Below are 21,109 nucleotides of genomic sequence, written 5' to 3'. Positions count from 1 at the left end.
ATGAATAAATATTTTTTGAATGAGCAGTTTTAGTTCTCTGGAATGTTTTTTTCAGTGTGAATGACTGTCATCTGGCTCAGATGTGCACATCCAATTAAGCATTCTGGGGGTGTTTTAGTGAAATTTTGGTAAATACATAAAAATGTGTAAAAACACAACATTCAACGCAGCTAATTTACCAACTGAATTTGGGAATGCAAATTGAAAGATGGATAATGTTCTAAAGCTGGCAAAAGATTTAGATAGCAAACTATCTAAATAAAGCTTTCTCATTAACATAATCCTGGAAGGACAGAGGTTTGGGATGCAAGCAGAGTAATATAAATTAATACTATTACATTGTTTATACTGTTGTGACTGCACTGGAATAAATACATCATACAAAAATTATTATTACAATTATGGTCTCCAAGCCTTACCAGACTGGTCCAGGGGTGTCTTAAAAGTTGAAAAGCTCAAAACCCTTTAAAAACAGCCAAAAGGGTGAAACCAGCTAAGTCCAGCAAACCAGTTTAGGCTGGTTAAAGATAACTATTTTAAACCAGATTTGCTGACTTTAACTGATTTGCACATGAAACCATATTACACCAGTTTTAACCTTCTTGCTCTTGGCTGTCTGTCTGATATTGAATTGACAACACAATTCTATTATTTGTCTACAAAGCTCTTAACAACTCGGCCCTTGGGTATCTTTCTGATTGAATCACTACCTACAATCCTTCTAGGTCACTTAGATCCCAGAATGGTCATCGCTTGTTGATACCATGATCCCTTCTGCAATGCAGGGGAGAAAGAGCCTTCGCAGTAGCTGGCCCCAAGCTTTGGAACAGCTTGCCATTACCCATCAGACCTGCCTCCACATTAGACAAATTTATATTTATGTTAAAAATTAAAAAGTTAGATATTAAATCTGCTTTAGAAATAAATTGCATTAAATTTAAAAGTGGCCAACACCATAAAATCAGCCAACATGGAGACTGAGAAACCAGCTAAGACCAGCAAATCAGTTTAGGCTGGTTTAAGATGTCACAATTTTAAACCAGATTTGCTGGCCATTGCTGGTTTGTGATAGTCTCCAAGCCTAACCAGGCTGGTCCAGGGGTGACTTAAAATTTGACAAGTGCCCAACACCCTCTAAAGTAAGCCAACATGGAGACCAGCTAAGACCAGCAAACCAGTTTAGACTGGTTTAAGGTTGTTGTTTTTTTTCTTAGCATGAGAATTAAATTTCACAGCCAATAGGGACTTTGCCTTCAGGTAACCAGATTTTCTGTAATGTAAAAACTGAGAAGTGCAGGAGTGGAGTTCTTCAAATCACCCTGATCATTCTTCAACCTACTGTATATTATAGATCAAGATATTTTTATATACAAACATTCTGAACTGGTAGGGGAGAAAACCTGATGAAAATGTACTAGATGCTAATTTCTTATTACACAGCCTTCCTAACCTGACAAGAGATTCGGTCAGTTGCTGTGCACCTTTGGATCAGTTATTGTTTGCTAAGTGTGATTGTTGAATCAGTGGACACCAGTGGAGGGGTCAGCGACTACAACGTAGGGGGTAAAACATTTATTGAACTCTTCTGATGTGCACGTGTTTTTACGCACTAGCCCAAAGTAATTAGCATTTCTAATGTGTCTGTGCTACATCAGTGCCAATTTGATGAATTGGCATCCCGTATTGGCTCGCTCTGCCTGCTAGCGACACTCCAGCAAACCTGTAAAGCAAAATGTCCCCTCCTCTCTATCTGCGGTCCTTGCTGCTGAAAAAAAAAAAGCCACTTTTCGCATCCAGTCTCGGCTTTCTGCACAATCCCATTGGCCGAAAAAAGAAACAGAAGTGTTCATTTCCATATTACCTTTCCCAGTCGGCTATACTCCGCCCGTCTCGTCGATCCTCATGGCGAGGCTGATGATGCGAGTGTCTAGTTAACATCTTCTCATTCACTCCCTCTGGCGCCACACGTCCATGTGCGGCTCTGATCATTCTCCTAATACGCTTTCTTTTCTCTTATTCTTTCCCCCCAAATGTACAACATAGTCTCCGCTTTTTTGTATAGATCGCCTAATTTTCCAGCACCCCCTAAAATTCAATTTCTGGAAGCAAGTATTTTATTAGATTTTTTTCTAATGTTTGGAATTATGTGAATTGGCTGCAGCTGGTGTCACCAAACATCTTTCGTCAATCACTTTTATTCGAACTCGGGTTTTAAGACGCGTCTCATCTTGAACGTAAGACGCTCGTGACTCGCCGCGAAGATATAGTTTCATTAATCCGCCTCGCCTCGAGTCCACAACTTGACTGGATTGTGCGTGTTTATGTTAGTTGTTTTCATCGCTGCAACTGTCAAATCAAGAACGGAACCGCTGTACAGCTCGCGCGCATCGCCGCTGCTCCGTGGAGACTTGAGCCGCGCGCGCCGAGCTCATTCACTGTGAATTAAACCGAACTACAGAAGAGCAAGTCTATACAGCGACTGTCGGAGTCTACCGGAATCCACACACCGTCTTTGTAAGTACAACGAATTTACTCACCGCTCCACATTACAATACAACTAATACACTGTTATTTATTGTTACCAACCGGTCGACAGGTTTAATAAACACAAACATAGCTATTTCGATTGCAACAACTGAATAACAGGACGCAGCCTCCATGTTTTTAGGTTAATGTCAGAATGACGATTATATGAAAAGGAACTGTCGCGTTCAGATATCCCAAATTTATTAAAGAATGTATAGACATTGCTTTTTTTTTTTAACATACATCATTTTTTCAGGTGCAAAGTTGCTTGACACATTTTCACAGCTTATACAGGAGCTATACCTAACTAAACGAACCTCTGTCAACGCACTTCTGTCTGTGAGGGCAGGTAAGGTTGACTTTACTCTTGAACTAGAACGGTTCAATTGAGTTACTATTCTCTACGCATTTAGCTACCAATCCGTCTTAAATGTTTCGTACTGGCACCGCGCAACTAGTAAAGCGCCACATAGTTTTCATACTGACTGTGAATACTTAGCAGGCGCAGTTCTCATGGAAACGCTCTCCTACTCTCACTACAGAGGCAGCCCACCTGTTTCAGATAAACATAGAATGTGATAGACCAGTATGCTGTGGAATGTAGGGAAGCCCTCAGCTTCCAGATCAAAAACTACCCCATGGGGAGCTTCTACATAGAATTGAGACATGTTTAAAAAAAAAAAAAAAAAACAGGAAAAAAAAAGAATTTTTCCTCTGCATTGTGCAGGTTTATTTCTCTCTTACATTGTTTGTGTTGTGTTTTTCCTCTCTTTTAAACAGGGGTGTGCTTCTTTTTTATTTAAATATTCCACTTCAGAGGACCGTTCACCCCAAAATGAGAATTCTATCATCATTTATTCTGTCTTTCAGTTCTCGTGTTGTTCCACACCTGTATGATTTACTTTCTTCTGCAGAACTCACAAGACGATGTTTAGGCTTTTCATAAAACATAAAAAAAAATTATAATAAAAAAAATGTTGAACTCATCGACTTGAATGGACAAAAATAATTCTTTGAAAAATTCAATGCTTGTGTTATGCAGGACAAAAAAACGCCTACAGTTTTGCAATGACATACACTCTTAAAAATAAAGGTTCTTTAATTGCATTGATGGTTTCATGAAGAACCTTTAACATCCCTGGAACATTTCCAGTTATGACATGATTTTTATTTTTGGATCTTTTTAACGTCTAAGCAAATTTAACAGATGGTCATTTTGACAAACAGAGCAGGACATATTTGATAGACCTGCACTATGACACACAAAATGCCATGCACCCTCACTAGGGAAATCAATTATGGCTTTAATTTTGTTAGTTATATAATTATACTGCACCAAAACAGACTGTATGGAAATGATACTCCTGCAGCTTGCATTTCAAATCATTCTTGTCCATTTTCACATTGGTTGATGTCATGAAATAATCTGAAATGTCTATTTTTAAGCCTGAATCGTATGTCATTAGCAATGCCTGTGGTATATACATTGAGTGATCATTAGTGCCACATATACCGTTTTTTGCTAAAGGCTTGATTTAGATTTGTTCCCACAGTTCTAAGTCTGGTCTGGCTGATGCTGTCTACTTGTAAACTGCTGTGTGTTCTCCTGTTGGAGCTCTTGGTTTCACTGGCATTATTTCTTTTCCCCTAATGCCTGGAACCATTACTCACAGCTTGAGCTAATCTTAATGTTTCTGGCGAACTGAAAATAATCCCACTCTTGCTGAAGGCGGAATTCAGAAAGTGGTTTGTTTCCACTGCTGCTGCTTCTTTCATTATGTGGCGTGTCGGAATATTTGTACATCCTCTTGCTCTGAAAGGTCCGGAAGCAGCGAATTATGTCGGCCCAAGATTTAGAAGTCCAATTTTGTTACAAGCACAAGGATTGTAAATCTGTTCAGGGAGCTCCATATGTGGCACAAGAATTGTGTGTATAACTGTGTGCAAGACATCCAGAAAATTGGACGTTTAAACCTTTTTTTTTTTTTTTGTGCAGGCTTACGGTTCTGTTGTAAATCGGAGGTTCTTTCAGTGCACTTGTGTTTATGTCTGCCGGTTCTATATGTGTGATCCCTTTAGTATCACCGACTTCAGTGAGAATCCAAAGCCTCCAAATTGCGTTTTTTCTCCCCTTCACTTGCAGCTCAACCACCATTATTAATGCAGAGACAGGGACCCAGCACTAAAGCCTTCATATTTCACCCCTAGTCCACAGCTTGCCTGCCCTTACAAATTGTTAGCACTGTAAAATTCAGCCAAGTGAACCACTTAAAATATCATGCCCTTCTCAAATCGCTGCACTATTGAGGTAAGCAAGCTCTGTCAAGCCATGTTATAGATATGCAGTCTTATTATGAGATATTTTTGCCTGTTTTCCTCAGCCGTTTAGAGTATTTTGAGCTTTTACGCAGTGGGGATCATTTGTTTGCCTAAAGATCTATATACTAAAATGTAGTCAGCTACTTTCTGCCTGCACAGGAACCCGCCTCCTTAGGCCTTGTTATCACCTGGTGTTAAATTTTAATTGCAAGTGGATAATGCTAAATACAGGTGTAAACGGTCTAAAATGTTATGAGCTCATCCACTTTCAACCAGGTTGCTTTCATAATTTAGACACTCATGTGATCAAATCCATTAGTACAGCCACAAAAGACATAATATGCAATCATTATGAGATGCATTGTAAGAAATGTGCACCAAACTTAAAACAACACACACACACACACACACACACACACACACACACACACGAATACGATTCATGCTTTGCTGCATTGTACCAAAATACAGATTTCAGTCTAAATTGGAGCTGTTGTTTTTATCCTTTCCTTTGCTTAAGTGGAATTCAATGTAATGAATTCGGGGACTTAATTGCATGCCAACCGTAAATAAATGAAAACGTATTATAGTTACATTTATGCTAAATGCAATTAGTTGAACAAAACTACTTTTGTTGGACCCACTTAAGTACATCATTACATGTAATTTAATAATTCTGTTATCTCTGAAATATTGTTAAGGTGTGTGTACATTGCAAAAAAGTGGTAACATGTAAGTGTTATCTTAAAGAGCCATTTTACCTGATTTAACCATAAAAAATAGTTTTGTTATTGTAAATTATTGTATTTAGATTGATTCGGTGTTGCTAAATAATATTGTAAATCAAGCTAGATAATTTAAATGTTACAATTTTTCTCAGTGCACAGTATTGATGAGCAGTTATGGTAAACTAAAACTTCAATGTAATTAAAGTAAAAATAAATTACTATCAAGTAATTTACATGTCCTTTGGAATCATTGCATGCGATGCTGCCTTAGAATTTGGCTAAACTGACTTATCTTAGGAGGCAGCATAATTAAGATGACTATTGTCTGGAGCAATTTCATGTGCTTATGATGCCTTAAATTTCTTTGGTTATGGAACAGAGCTTATGTGTTATTTGGCTATATGGCAAGTTCCAGTCAAGGCCCTTCCTTGTACAACGAATGCAAAATGTGTTCCTTTTGCTATTCAGGAATTTCTCTTCATTGTAGGACTTATGCCATGATCAAAATAAATGTCTGGAGAGCCAGAGATAAGTTGATGCTGAAAAAAGCTACAATATTTCTAATAACCTGTGGCCATATAGAAAATGTGTACCTGATGATAACAGAGCACCATCCCCCTGTCCAAGTAAAATCAATACAACAGAAATCCTCAAAGTGGTTGAAAAGAACAGTATGGCAGGAATTAATGAATACACTTTTCTTACTGAATAAGACACAAAGAGGTGACCTGGGGGGAAAATCAAGCAGGAAACCACAGCTCTCCAAAAGAACACTCTCGTCTGTCTCAAATAGTTGATGCCAAAATGTTTGGCAAAAGCAAAATAAAGAGTTCCAACAAAAGCACCTCATCTCAGTCACGAAGCATGGCCCTGGCTTTACTTAATGGGACTTGTAGCTTTTTTGAGGACACTAAATTCCAACAGTATTTACCAAGAAATAACAGGGAGAAGTTTAAACCACAGATAGTAGTGTAGGCATATATATATGCTTTAAATTGAAGGTGAAGTGTATCGTTTCTATTGTACTAATTTAATCAAAAGTGAAATCAGAATTGGAAAAAACAACGAACTTTATATGATTTATATAACATTTAAAATGAATTTCAAATATTTCCCATCTTCCATTATTCAACATTGGTCTACTAGCATGTATTAAATGTGTAGGGTAACACTTTAGTTTAGAGAGAATTTTCACTATTAATTAGTTGCTTATTAGCATGCATATTACCATCATATTGACTGTTTATTTGTACTTATTAGTAATTAATGCCTTGGTCGGCAAACCCATATTTGAGATCCCTTAATCCTACCCCATTCCTAAACTTAACAACTATTAATAAACAGCAAATTAGGAGTTTATTGAAGCAAAAGTCATAGTTAATAGTTAGTTAATAGTGAGTACTGGTGCATAAACTGAAGTGTGACCATGTAGGTTTGTATTAATTTAAAAAGTAAATATGTTTTACATTTATTATATATTTTATTTTTTATTATACTATTCATACAGCACACTTTTTTTATTCTATATTTATATGAATTGTATGCTTTTCTCAGGTATGTTTATTTATATATATATATATATATATATATATATATATATATATATATATATATATATATATATATATATATATAATTTGAATGTATATTTGTGCACTTAATATTCTATAAATAATGTAATGCAATGTAATTTTTACAGTATCATAATTTAAATGCCTTTGCACCTCTGTAGTCAGTTGAATCATGTTAATATAATCTCTGCCCTGCAAATCTCAAATTGGTTCATTAATACGATAAGCCTTATGTAACCATCAAGACCTCCATCAGTATTAATAATTGCTGTTTGTAAGTGTCTCTGCTAATGTAGCCAGATAATTCTGGATGTGAGGAAAATTCCTTTGATCTACTTCTTTGTTTTTAAGGTGCCAGTCTTCATGCAGGAACTTCAATTTAGATTTAATATCAGCACGCTGTTTTGCTTCTAGGATTTGTGATGCAGGGAACAGGGTTGTAGAGTGTCTCTACCGAGACACTGATGATGGCTCCTTTGGGTTTAAGCTATTTATTTGCATTTTGTGCATATTTTAAGAAAACCTACTTCCATCATGATGTTTGTACATCCTGTAATGAATGCCAAAACTGGGTAATTATATAATAACATTAGTTATAACAGTTTGACACGATGGGACTTTGGGAGATACCAAAAACAAACATTTCAGAGAGTGCTCTTATAATTGTGAAGTAGTTATTGTGTCCAGTTAAGCAAAGACTCAACCAATTGAATTTTTTACACAATCAAATGCATGACTTGCATCACTATTTATATCTGCTGCATATGTCCTTTTATTTTTTAGCTTTTAGAGCATATTAAAATACCTTTCACATCTATACTAAACCTGCTATATTCATGTTGGCCAGTTTTTCACCAGGCCTGTAATTTCATTACACTATCAGGAGAAAATGCTAAAAAAAATAAAATAAAAAAATAAAAGATTACACCCATTACAAACTATAATATATAATATGCTTTGTGATAAACAACAATGGAAAACTGTATCAAGATCTGGTGCTTTAGTCGCTGTCCGGGGTGCTGAATCCACATTAGAGATGTTCCGATACCCTTTTTCTCTTCCCGATACCGATTCCGATACCTGGGCTCAGGGTATCGGCCGATACCGAGTACTGATCCGATACCTGGGTGTGTATCTGTATATACAGCTGTATATACTACTAGCCCTGTGTAAATTGCTAGAATTCTTTTTATGGTGTGCTTCAGACAGATCCCTCAATAAAACATGAACAAATACATGGTGAACTACTGTATTTATTACAGTATTTTTATTATCTAACATGAATTTGACAGTATTATTTATTTTCATATGCAAAAAAGAACTTCAAATGCAGCCAAAAATCTAACACCGCAAACTAAAAAAGGTATTTAAGTTTTACAATATAACTGTATAAAAAAACTGCAACAAATAAGTCTAGGAATATAAAAAAAGATCTATTAATCAGATAATCTCTTTACAACAAAACAAGTAAAAAACAAGCAACCATCTAGGCATAATTATTATTATTATAGAGACGTATTATTATTACTGTAGGCTACAACAGTAGCTTTATATATTGTCAATTTACTCATGTAAACCAAACATTTATTTTAATGGGCTGCCATGAAGATCTTTGAGTGTCTGTGTTTATGATATGACAGTATTCTCAAATGAAACGGTAAATTCTCATGAAGTGACGGTTTATGCGTTCGTGTCCTCATGACACACAGCAGAGACTACAAAACAGCGAGCTCTCGCGCATCTGTGCCAGTCACCCACAGAGATGTAGATTTTGCGGGAGTAATATTTAAATAGTATTTTAAAGTTTAATATTCACAGACACTAGTATATATTCGTCTACTGTCTGGAGCCCTGCGCTTTGACTTACACGGAAGCGACTGAACGCAGCTGCCGGTACTGAATATACTTGAGAGTCTGTAACTACCGGTACTACAGAGACATACTGCTAACCACTGATCTATAATATAGAAGCGGCTTCACTGTCTTTTGGCAGTTTAGAATGTGATGAGTGATCCAGTCATATATAGATCAGGGCTGCTAACGCGTTTTCATTTCTTCTTCGCTGCTCTAAACAGGGGTTGCTTGTGGCAACACAGCACAACTTCCTGTGTTTTCAATGCATTTTGAGCAGCGAAGAAGAACCGTGCAGCAGTTAGGCAAAGCTTGCGGTCATAACTAGGTATTTTTTAAGAAAATGGTATCGGATCGGTATATGGGTTCATGTACTCGCCGATGCCGATGCCAGAATTTGTTGTGGTATCGGAGATATTTCCGATACTAGTATCGGAATCGGAACAACTCTAATCCACATTAAAGGAAAAATCCTTAAGTCATCCAATGGGTTTTTTCTCCTCCAATGAATGGGTGCCATCAGAATGGGAGTCCAAAAAGCATGACAATAATCCACAAGTAATCCAACTAATGGAGTCTAGTCCATCAATCAACGTCTTGTTAAAATGAAAACCTACATGTTTCCCATAATTTGAACCCCAATCTGTTGCTATCAGACAAAAAACGGGTCCATAATCCGTAATAATGCGTTTTCCAGTGAAAAGTCTATTTCCTGTTGTCTTCTAACATCAAAATCTACCAACATATTTGTTTTACAACTGTTTTGGACTGTTTTGCTTGTAAACTGTGCTTGATCTTTACATATTTCCATCCTGATTTAGACAAAGTGTTTTTTTTTACTGGAAAAAGCAATATTATATAAAAAAAGAAATTGCATTTTAGTCAGAAGTTAATGTGCGTGTTGTCTCCTGATTTAGCTAATATGACCTTTTTACTGGAGAAAACAATATTATAGATAGAGGAGTTGTATTTTAGCCGGAAGCAATAGTTTGAAGTTAAAAGTGTCTTAATGAATTTATTTATTGCAATCACACAGCTTGTTGCTTCACAAGATTAATAGATAATTTATGGACTTGTGTCATGTGGATTACTTGTGGAATATTGTGATATTTTATCAGACCTTTTTTATCGATTCTCATTCTGACGGCATCCATTTATTTGCAGAGGATCCATTGGTGAGGAAGTGATGTAATGCTAAACATAGGCCTATGTTTAGATAGGTCTTACAAATGCTTACAAATCTGTTCCAATGAAGAAACAAGCCCATATACATCTTGGATGGCCTTAGGGTAAGTACATTTCCAGGAAATTTTTCATGGTTTTGATCAACTATTCTTTTATCCTGAAACAATTCTCGATTTGTGCAGATTTGCAGACATTTTTGTTTGGTTTTGTTTGTTGAAGGCTGCCTAAGGTGATTTGGTCTCAAAGCTTTCTGTATGGGGATCTGTATACATGTTGCAACAGGCTGACATGGGATGAGTTTGAATGATAGGTAAATTCCTCAAATGAAACACATCAGTCCAAATACTGGCTGTAGACCTGTGATTTTACACTGGGTTGTGTGAACATGGGAACTGAGGAGCCCATTGATTCCCACCTCCAGATTAATGAGTGCAAATGAAATCTGAATGCTTCAAACCCACCATTGTGTCAGACTTTGCAGAATGAAATTGTTTCTTATCACTTAATTTTCATTCTGTCCTCCTCTCTATCCCCATGATGGCATGCTAAAGGTTTCCAGATGGAGTACGGGGCTTTTTGAGCTCCCCTGTCTATTCCACAGAATTAATGTGAATTAGGAGATGGAACATGTTCACAGTTTTTCCACGGGTTCCCTTATCCTCTGTCACGGTCAGTGGTGCTGGAATGATGGGAAAATGTTCACACTTGACTAGGCAACTTCAATAGGCTTTCTCACAGCTTATTAGCATTTTTTCTATTTTAGTGGACCTGTGGCTCAGTGGTAGAGCATTGCATTAGCAGTGCAAAATGTCATGGGTTAAATTCCCAGGGAACACACATAGTGGTAAACAAAACATGTAAAGCTTGAATGCACTGCAAGTTGCTTTGGATAAGTGTCTGCTAAATGCATAATTGTAAATGTATTGAAAAGCAACACACCCTGTTCAGTGTAGATGTCTTATTATGGATGATTTAGAAATTCATAAACACATCTGGTGTGAAATCGGATTGTCTAAATGTGGGCAGACATGTGCGTGGACATACGATCTTCCTACCATCAGAATTCGCACCATGTACGCCCGCCTTAAGAAGCCAAGAAGCATCAGGTTACATTTTTGTAATATAATTAAAAATACAGTGACTAAGCAATATTATTTAAGCAAAAACGTTGTTGCAATTAATTGCTGCCAATATATTCAAACTGCATAGCTACAACTTTTATTATTAACTTTTTTATTAATCGCAGCAGTTCAATAAACAAGTTAATACTGAGTAACCTATATTTTAGGCATAACATTGCAGCTTTTATCCAACATTTGTTTTTGCTCCAATAATATAAATAATTCCAAATGCAGAATTAACTGTTGCTCATCTTTCAATTTCAATTCAATTGAGTGAATGATTCAATCATTTATTGATAAAGGCTATGCCTGTTTTTTTTTTTAAACTGACCAGAAACTTCTTTTGAATAAGTACTTACATTATTACCATTAAAAAGTAAGTTTAATACAGTATTAATGTGTGTAGCCCAGTTGTAATCCAGACATACTACATCCGCCATACACCAGCGTCATTTTGTGCCATTCACAATTATCATGGGATAGTTAAGTGTCCATTGGATGCACACGTTATAAAATTGCTGGGAGTATAGTAAGACTATGAGTACTTTTTGCCTACTTTCTTATAAATGCTATGAATTCAAAAATACTGTTCTTTTCACCTACTGTTTCTTGCCTACTGTATCAAAAGCAGTAATTTCATCCCTTAATGAATCAGTGTGTTTGAACAAATTGGCTGAGCAAATGATTTATTCACTTACTGTATGCATAAAAAGAGTCACCTAGTGGTGTGAGGATGTAACCTGCAGAAAGAACATCCCCACCACTAATGCAAAGACTGACAGTCTCTCTGGACCAAACATAAACGGCATAATACAAACAGTGAAAATTCCCAGTGCTGTTGGATTAAATATCACACCACCTGGCCAATCAAATTTGAGAACTGTTGTATACAAAATAAATCACTACAGATGAGAAAATGCCAGTCTGTCTTAACACATGAGCAGATTCTTACTGACACAGTCCTACATAGTATCTGAAAATAGAGCCAATTGAAATTCTTCTAGCTTGGCCATGTGTGAATGAGCTCATACTGGCGCTAGTGATGTGTAATTGCACAATCAAACTATTACAGAAAAAGAAAAAGTGAATCAGATTCAAAACGTATGAATATCAGTGTTATCATTGGGAGATTTGGCAGCAAACCGTGGCATGCTGGTCCATGTGTGTATATGTGTGAGTGATTGTGAATGGAGAAGGGGTCGCTACGCTACACTGTCACACCATGAGACAAGCAGAAAGGGTGCCTGTGGCAAATGTCACTATGTAGAAAGGAGTTAATAAGACTGGGGGAATAAAGAGACATAGGTGTTATTTTTGGCTGGCAAATGCCATATGCTGCCTGTTGAGGGTCCACAGTAGGCGACCCTTCCAAAGTCTACGAATTTGCAATGAGAAAGATGGCAGGCACAGCAAATTGGTTTTAATGAGAATTAAACCATTCACTCAGCAGAAAATGCCATCCAACTCTGAGGCGATAGACTGGTCCCATAAGAACAACTTGGGGAGGACATTGATTTGTCTATAATAGCAATAATTTATGACAACAAAAGACAGTATGATGAAAAAAATCCATCGACCATTCATTGCTTTGTTGACAGAGCTGGCTGTGAGGCAGATGTGTCATGAAAAGTCGTTGGAAGCCTCGTCTGGCTCACCTTAATGCTTAACGCATTTCGTTTGGCTGGTTGGCAGGGCTCAGTTAGTCTCTGTTGGCAGAAACTATAATGAAAAAATCTGAACATGAGACGTCCTTTTCCATTGATTGACATTTGAAAGTAGCAACAAAAGATTGCAAATCACAAATATTTCCTCCTTTTATTTCGAGGGCTCTTAAAAGTGTTTTTCTCAGTCTGCTGCGTTTCACCTAGTTCACTATTAGTAGTTTTTAGAATTTAGTTTTAATTGTATTTATTTATTTTTATTTGTTTTTATTTTACTTAGTTTAGATTTCACTTTATCATTGCAGTTGTTTATTTATTTATTAGGTTTCTAGTTTCAGTTTATTTCATTTTTATTTTAGTTTTACTATGTTAGGACACCAAAATTGAATTTATTTTTTACTTACACTAGTATCGATTTTCTTAAGTGTTATTGCTATTCAGTGACATTTCCATGTTTTAATGCAGGCTGGTGGTAAAGTTTTAAAATCTTATATAAATAAAATTAAAAAAGCATTTTATTCTAGTTTGTAATTATTAAAATTATAATAATGATTATAACTAAAAGGCAAGTTAGTGGTTTCGAAATTTTATAATATACCATGCATCACTATCCAAAATGTTAATTAATTTTAATTAATTAATCCTTTTCACCCCAGTTTTTTATTTTTTATTTCAGTTTAAACATAAATAATTGAATAAATAATTTTGTTTTCATTTACCAAAACAACGCTAGTTGGAATCTTTTGCCTTCTTGTGGTGCAAACAGCCTGTCAGTGTTGTTGTGATAAAATTTTTTCTGTGGCTCAAAAGTGATTAATCACATGACATTTTCAGCTTAGGGGACTGGCGCAAAAATGTCTGACTGCAGAACTGAGCGCTTTTATGTGCAAAGATGGTGGGTTGCGTATCTGCTGTGTTCTGCACCCGCTGAGCAGCTGCTTCTGTGATGAGCTAAAATGGTAAAACATGACTATCCATGTTTAGACTGCCTTTATCCCACCGATAACAAACCATCACATTATAAAGCACATTTGTTTTTCACATGTGTTTTTAACCACACTATGCCATTAACCGAGGTGCACCGTCAGTCATTCTCAAACCCTTCAGAGCGCCTGCTTACTCTGCTACTGCTCTGCTTATTATGTATTTAAAGCACTGGATGACTCCCTGCTGGTTCAGGCCCATCGACTTCCCTCCTGTCAAAGCCGCCAGGAGAGTGCGATGAATGCTTTATGGAGAGCGAGAGGCTACTTGAACTACTGCAGTCTGGATAAACCTGCAACACTGAAGATCTGCTGCCGCGTTTTATTTGTGTGTCCACCGTTATAGATTACGGGAGGGCACGTGGAGCGATGTTACGTGTTTCATGAATATTGATGCGGACATGCGGGCGGCGTATATAGAGAGCGCTACATGACAGTTGTTAATATGCAGGGATCTGAGGGTGGGAGAAGCTTCATGTTTTTGCAGTACACAGGAGAGGAGGCTGACCCATTTAAATGGCAGATTCCATGAAATGTGGTGCCTCACACAATAGGGTGAGATAGCAGGAAAACTACTAGACTGTGTCATGAAGAAAGAAACGTGGGCACTCGGAGCTGAGGCACTGATGAGATCCGTTTCCAGCGAACATACGGAGAAAGATTGCATGTACTATGAAATTAGACTTTGTAATATGTGGAAATGGTAGAGCTGTGGGGTTTTCATGATTATGTAAACGGTGTGTGTTTTTGCGAGTATATGTGCACTTTTTGTCTTGTATAGTCGGGGTATTTTGGTAATTATGATCTTCTGTGGATTTTTTAAAGTGTCTGGATACTGAAGTCATTGCTTTCATTAGAACCATAAGTTCTTTGATTGCTCTGCAAACCCTCCCCCATCTCTGCCCTCCAGTGTGAGGAGCTTCAAAGCCTGCGATTTCACTAAGATCTCTCTCTCCATCTCTCTCACGTTGTGTCTTCCTCATTTTCTCTATCCTTTTAGCTTCCTCTTTTTTTATCTGCTATTCTTCATTCTTCTCATCTCACTACGCACTTCAGAGAAAAAGCAACATGTTCACTGATTATATGTTCTAGGATGAAAGAAGATGGTGTTTGGATCAGTTCACAGACTGAGCAAAATGACTCAGTCAATAAATCTCGGTGTGCAGTGATGTTTACGAAGCAGCAACAATCTTAAACGAATGACTCAATGGGATATATTTTCACTAATCTTGCTCGTTCAGTGCTTAATTTGAGAAACTGAATGGGCTTTCATACAGTTTATTCTTATAGATTCTTTAAGGTATGTTTATGAACGCTGTGAAGAAAGTATATTAGTCATAATAGAAGAATTAATTCGGACATCTACCTACCTATCTATAATCTATCTGTCTGTCTTATCAATCTTTCTATCTATATTTATTTATATATCTATTGGTTGGTCATTCTGTATAAAATTACGGTAAGGCCATAGGTTCTTTGCAATTCAATTAATTTTGATTCTACATCATATTTGCTCCCTTAATTCAGATTTGCATTCTTAATTCATTTCTGAATGATCCTCAACCCTGCATTGTTCCTTTTTTATTGATAGTATTGTTGTTAGATAATTATGCACATTTTTAACTTTTAAACCTCAATACAAAGTTTTTTTTTTATTTTTATTTTTATAAAATCATACCGTGGCTCATGCAGTCATTATCCACAGGAGTCGGTCTCATCTCATCCTTAAGATATAAAAAAGATGATGTGGGAATACAGGATGTCCCTGTTCCACCCTCAGCCATTCAAATGAGCTCTTGCTTAATGATAAAATGTGACACCAGTGACATTAAAACATCCTTAGAAAGGACAGACTTAATTTCCTGCCAATTATGACATGCCCTATTCGAGGGAGTGTGAAAGGACCTGCAGTGTAGAGGAGAAAGGGAACAGATAAAAGAGGAGAGTGTGGGAATGAAAGACTTTAACAGGCCTGATTGTGGAGTCATGGGCGGAATGGTGATGAGCAAGTGGCGGTTGTGTTGTTAAACATTGAGCTGACCTGCTGCTTTTCTCTGTTTGTTTCCTGTTTGAAGCACAGATTCCAAATGCTAGTGTGTGTGTGTGTGGGGGGGGGGGGTCATGTTTTTGTGACATATCAGGACACAACTCTGTATAATGACATGGGTATGACACCGGTATTACAAGGAGAGGGTGACTTATGAAGACATGTCCCCATGTTACAAAACGCTTATAAACCATACAGAATGAGGTTTTTTTTTGAGAAAGTAAAAATGCACAAAGTTTCCTGTGAGGGTTAGGGTTAAGTGTAGGGCCATAGAATATACATTTTGTACAGTATAAAAACCATTATGCCTATGGGATGTCCCCACTTTTCACAAAAACAAACGTGTGTGTCTGTGCGTGTGTGTGTGTGGTAGTCATAAAGGTTCTTTGAGCAGCTGTCCTCAGCGACACTGTGTTTAATATAAGCGTAGGCCTGCCGCACATCCACTAGTGTTACAATGTCCAGTTCTTCACCCAAATGGGAACATTTTAGGGGGAGATCCCTGGAAGAAAACTATATTAAGATGGAGGGATGTTTGGTAAATATTGACTGCTGTGGAATGAGAAGGAGGAGGATGGAGGGACAAATATTGACCGATATGTTAATAATCATCTCATACTGACAACTATAATAATGACTTTTATGGGATAAATCTCAACTGAAACGACTGACAATAAAATGATCTGCTCATAAAATCACAAGGAATAAACAGGAATCATATTTTTGTTAAAGGAACAGATGCCTGTATTAAGACCATTAAGATGTGATGAATCCTATTCTTAGTACACTCTTAGAAAAAAAAACAAGCTAAAAAAATTAAAGAAACACTTAAATCACATTTTTGTATAAAGTCTCTTATAAAATAAAGTAAAAAGACTATTATTATGTTATAACTCATTTATATGTATATATTATTACTATTATTAATATATATTGTTACTATTATTAATTTATTCCTGTAAGGGCAAAGCTGAATTTTCAGCAGTCAATACTGAAGTCTTTGGTGTCACAGGATCCTCCAGAAATCATTCATTTTAATTTGTCCAAGAAACATACTTATTAGCAATGTTCAAAACAATTGTGTTGCTTTTTTGTGTGGAAAATTTGTTTGTTTGTTACATATATATAGATATATATGAAAGTGTCAAAATGTGTTTGTAAAGGTATTGTCTTTTTGAATGTGTTTGATTCTGTCTGTTGTTCATTGTTTATTTGAGGCAGTGGAACGGTAATAAAAGGGTGGGCTAGAAGCAGACGAAATACAGAAGGATTAATGAGAAAGCCTTGAGAGTCGTGTGGGCTTAGATATGCATCTTGGGTACACAAAACGGATGTTGAATCCATCATTGCTGAGGTTTTGACATTGCTTGATTAGAGACTAGCTAGAGAAGGTTTTTAACTTCCCGTTCTGCCTTAACCAACACTGCATTCAAACTTCTTGCCTCCGTAATCCCTTTGCTCCCTTTTTATCCATCTTCTTCCTTCCTTCCATTCTGACCCTCGCGCTTTGTTACCTGTCAGTCTGTCTACTAGTTTCTCCTAATACAACTAAACCGTCTTTCTCTCTTTCATTATTGGTCTCTTTTTCTCTCTACTCCCTTAGCCTCAGGAGACTGAACATGTCCTCCTCTCCCTTAAAGTTAAACCTGCTTTTACTCTCCGGGCAAAGACTAAACCATTCATATTTTACCAACACTAAAAGCCTTAATTGAGATTAAGGATTTAACAGTCTGCTAAAATCTATCAGCATATTTAAAACAACTCCGTTGGTTAACATAATTTTTATCTTTTATAAATGTGTGCTGTTTTGCCTTAGCAGAGACACTTCCACAGTCAGACATAGGGGGGGATTTGTGTTGTTTAATGACATACCTAGTTATTTTACAGGGTATGTACAACATAAAACTCTGTGCTCAGAAAATTAATTTTGAAAAGACTAAAGGGAAACCATATTTGTGGTGTCTTGATGTATAAAGATACAAATGGAGTGCTGTGAGCACAAAATAGTTTACCAACTCACTGATTCTTTGGACAACACTGTAGTGGTTATACATACGCATACCTTACAATAGCATTCAGGTGACAAAAACTAAGAATGATCAACAATTTTTTACAGCATTTATTAATCTAGGTTAATGAATAAATATGGAGAAATTAACAATAAACAACAGTGAATTTATTATTATTACTAATAATGTCATTTTTTTTCTGATCCGTCTTCGTTTGGAATTATTTTAGTTGGCAGACTAAATAGCGACAGTAATTACTAGTATTGTGTCTGAAATGTAAGTGAAAGGATTGTCAATTTCTTGTTTATTGAAGAAAAAAGCAATCACACATGCTCACATCGTGCTATTGGACTGAATATCTATGTTGATGTTCAAAACCGGAGTAGATTTGATCATTTCATATTGATAAACCATAAGCTGAAAGACCCTGATGAGCTTGTTCAGTCATTTATAACTGTCCACAGTTGTGTGTGTATGTGTGTGTTCATAGTATGTGTACAGATAGAGTGTCAGGGCAGATGTACTGAGAGCTGTGTTGTTGTTACGGGAATTGGCCACAGTTACAGTCCTGCACACAAAAGATCATAAAGCCAGAGAGCTAAACACTACATTTGTGGATCAGACTGGGCCACACACACTCAAAACAACATCCGATGTCAAACAACAGATGTCTTTGAGAAGATTCAAACTGTGCATGAGAAGTTAATTAGATGGGGGTTTTTTTGCCAGGAACTGTTAGTTGGCTTGATGTCATTTTTCAATGATGATCTGAAATGTGTCTGTTTTTGGAAGTATGAAAAATAATTAAAGACTTGTATCTAATTAGATTTCTTTTTAAGCCCTAAGGCAACTCTTAAAAAAAAACTCTTCTTTATGTGTTTGTTTGTAACAACCAGTTATTTTGTAGACCAGTCTGTAATTACTAAATTATTAAACTGTTAATAATTCATTTGAAATGGAAGTCTTTGTTAGGTTTACATTGGATTGTATGTTTTCCTACAACCCAACTTAACTTTAACATTACAAGTTTCCGTTAGGCATAGCCATGCTGTTCCCCAGCAAAACTTGGTAACTGGTAAAAAAAAAAAAAAAAAAAAAAAATGGTATACATGTATAATTGGAATTATTAACCTTTTTTATGTTTTTGATATTTTTTTTGCATCTTCTTTAATGATTAGGGTAAATTTATTTGATTAAACATACTGTAAAAATAAGTAATGGTATGAAACATTGTTACAATTTAAAATAACTGTTTTCCTGTGCTGTCAATTTTCAGCAGAAATAATAAATGCAGTAATAATACATATACTAAATGTAATAATAAATAGATTGGTGAGCATAAGAGACTTCTTTAAAAACTTTCAAAACATCTTAATTATTCCAAATTTTTGACTGGTTGTGTATGAAGTTGGTTGACCAGGGAAGTCTTGCTGATTAAAAGTAGGTAAATTTAGCCAGGTTTGGGGACCAGCACCTAAAACAAAGCAATATTATGAATAAAAAATATTCATCTTTCCCAGCATCAGAGACCATGCATTATTATGCTATTGTAGTCTGTGTGTGCATGAATCAACATCAACAGTAGCTCATACTGTGTTGTTCCTTTTCCCTAGGCTTGCTCATATAACTGAGGGCTGTGTAGTGCTGCTCACTGCTCCGTTTGCCTCGCACCCCGCCAATATGCTCTGCATATGCCAATTCATGCTATCAGCCTCTTGATTGATGTCCATCAATTGTGGATCCCTCTAACTCTCTTCCTGCAGGACTGCAACCACAGTCGTACAGCAGCCATGAAGCGCTGTGGTATATTCTGCTTCTCACTCCGGCTGTAGACAGATATACTGAGTTGCATGTTATGCAGAGCTTCATTTGCTTGCTTGCTTGCTCTGTCATGGGAAATTAATAAGATACAGTCCAAATGGTGTTTGAGATAAGCCTTCATCCTTGATGGGCACTATTGGCTGAGAGCTCGCGCTAAGGGCTCAGGGAACAGCCTCTGTGCTATTTATAGGCCTGGCATCGTGTGTGGCAATAGTGGGTGAGCGTGCTTGATGCCAAGTGTGTGATTTGTGCCCAGAGAAGGGTGGATGGGGAAGGGTGAACATGCTAATGTCATCAAAGCGTTAAAAGTGTGCTCAGAAGTTTAGGGCTGTCAATTCATTACAAACTAATTATATCATTATATGCCGATGAATAAATCTCTGTTAATCACATATGTACATACGTGCTGATTAAAGCCCTTAAATGCAGATTATTTAATGCCATTAAAGTTTTATATATGCCTTATTATATGTTGTGTTCACCTTATGTTGCGATGTATTTTGAATGGGCAAGACTTCCAATTCATTAGCTCCTATAGGTATATACTAAGAGGAATAACAAAGTGCAGTAAGCTGTAAAACTTGCAAACCAGTATTTATGATTGATAATTAATTAAAATATATTATTTGAACAAATACCAGTTTGGAATATTAAGTAGTATAACGAACTTAGATAAAATAACTGGAAGTGGAAGACAAATGAAGCCTTGCACAGTCAAGTTACAAATGACCCCACCTGCTCTTATTTGGAAAGTAGCTGCATATTTTATCATTAAGCCTCGGACTTAAAGGATTAGTTCACTTCCAGAACAAACATTTCCTGATAATTTACTAACCTCAGTGTCATCCAAGATGCTCATGTGTTTCTGTCTTCAGTCGCAAAGAAGTTAAGGTTTTTGAGGAAAACATTCCAGGATTTTCTCTATATTATGGACTTAAATGGTAGCCAACGGGTTGAAGGTCCGAATTGCAGTTTCATTTCATCTTCAAAGGGCTCTACACGATCCCAGCCAAGGAATAATGGTCTTATTTTACTTATTCTACTTGTTAACCACAAAATGCACATCTTGCACTTGCTCAGAGATGCACATTCACAAACATGGATGAAATGGGGGTGAGTAAATTATAAGGATTTTTTTTATTCTGGAAGTGAACTAATCCTTTAAGGGCCGATCACACACAATAAAGATTCTGTCTCCTTATTTTTTTTATTTTTTTTTTGGCAAGTAAGCATGTGCTAGAGTAATATTGTCTTTGGTTGTTGTATTGCATTTTGCTGTTTTTCCAG

At 36.5% G+C, this 21,109-nt stretch overlaps 1 protein-coding gene across 1 annotated transcript in view; it reads left to right on the top strand.

Moving 5' to 3' along the window:
• Nucleotides 1-1,860: 1,860 nt before the first annotated feature.
• The window catches only part of LOC113064148 (sodium/calcium exchanger 1-like), a 64,844-nt gene continuing 45,595 nt past the window's right edge, over nucleotides 1,861-21,109 (top strand). Inside the window, exon 1 of the mRNA XM_026234743.1 lies at nucleotides 1,861-2,514. The gene's annotated coding sequence lies outside the window, so the exon portion shown is untranslated. The remainder of the gene's footprint in view (nucleotides 2,515-21,109) is intronic.

Source organism: Carassius auratus, chromosome 46 (assembly GCF_003368295.1).
Source record: "Carassius auratus strain Wakin chromosome 46, ASM336829v1, whole genome shotgun sequence".
In the NCBI taxonomy this organism is placed as follows: Eukaryota; Metazoa; Chordata; class Actinopteri; order Cypriniformes; family Cyprinidae; genus Carassius; species Carassius auratus.
The sequence above is the reverse complement of the archived record's forward strand: the minus strand, read 5'-3'. Positions and strand labels throughout refer to the sequence as shown.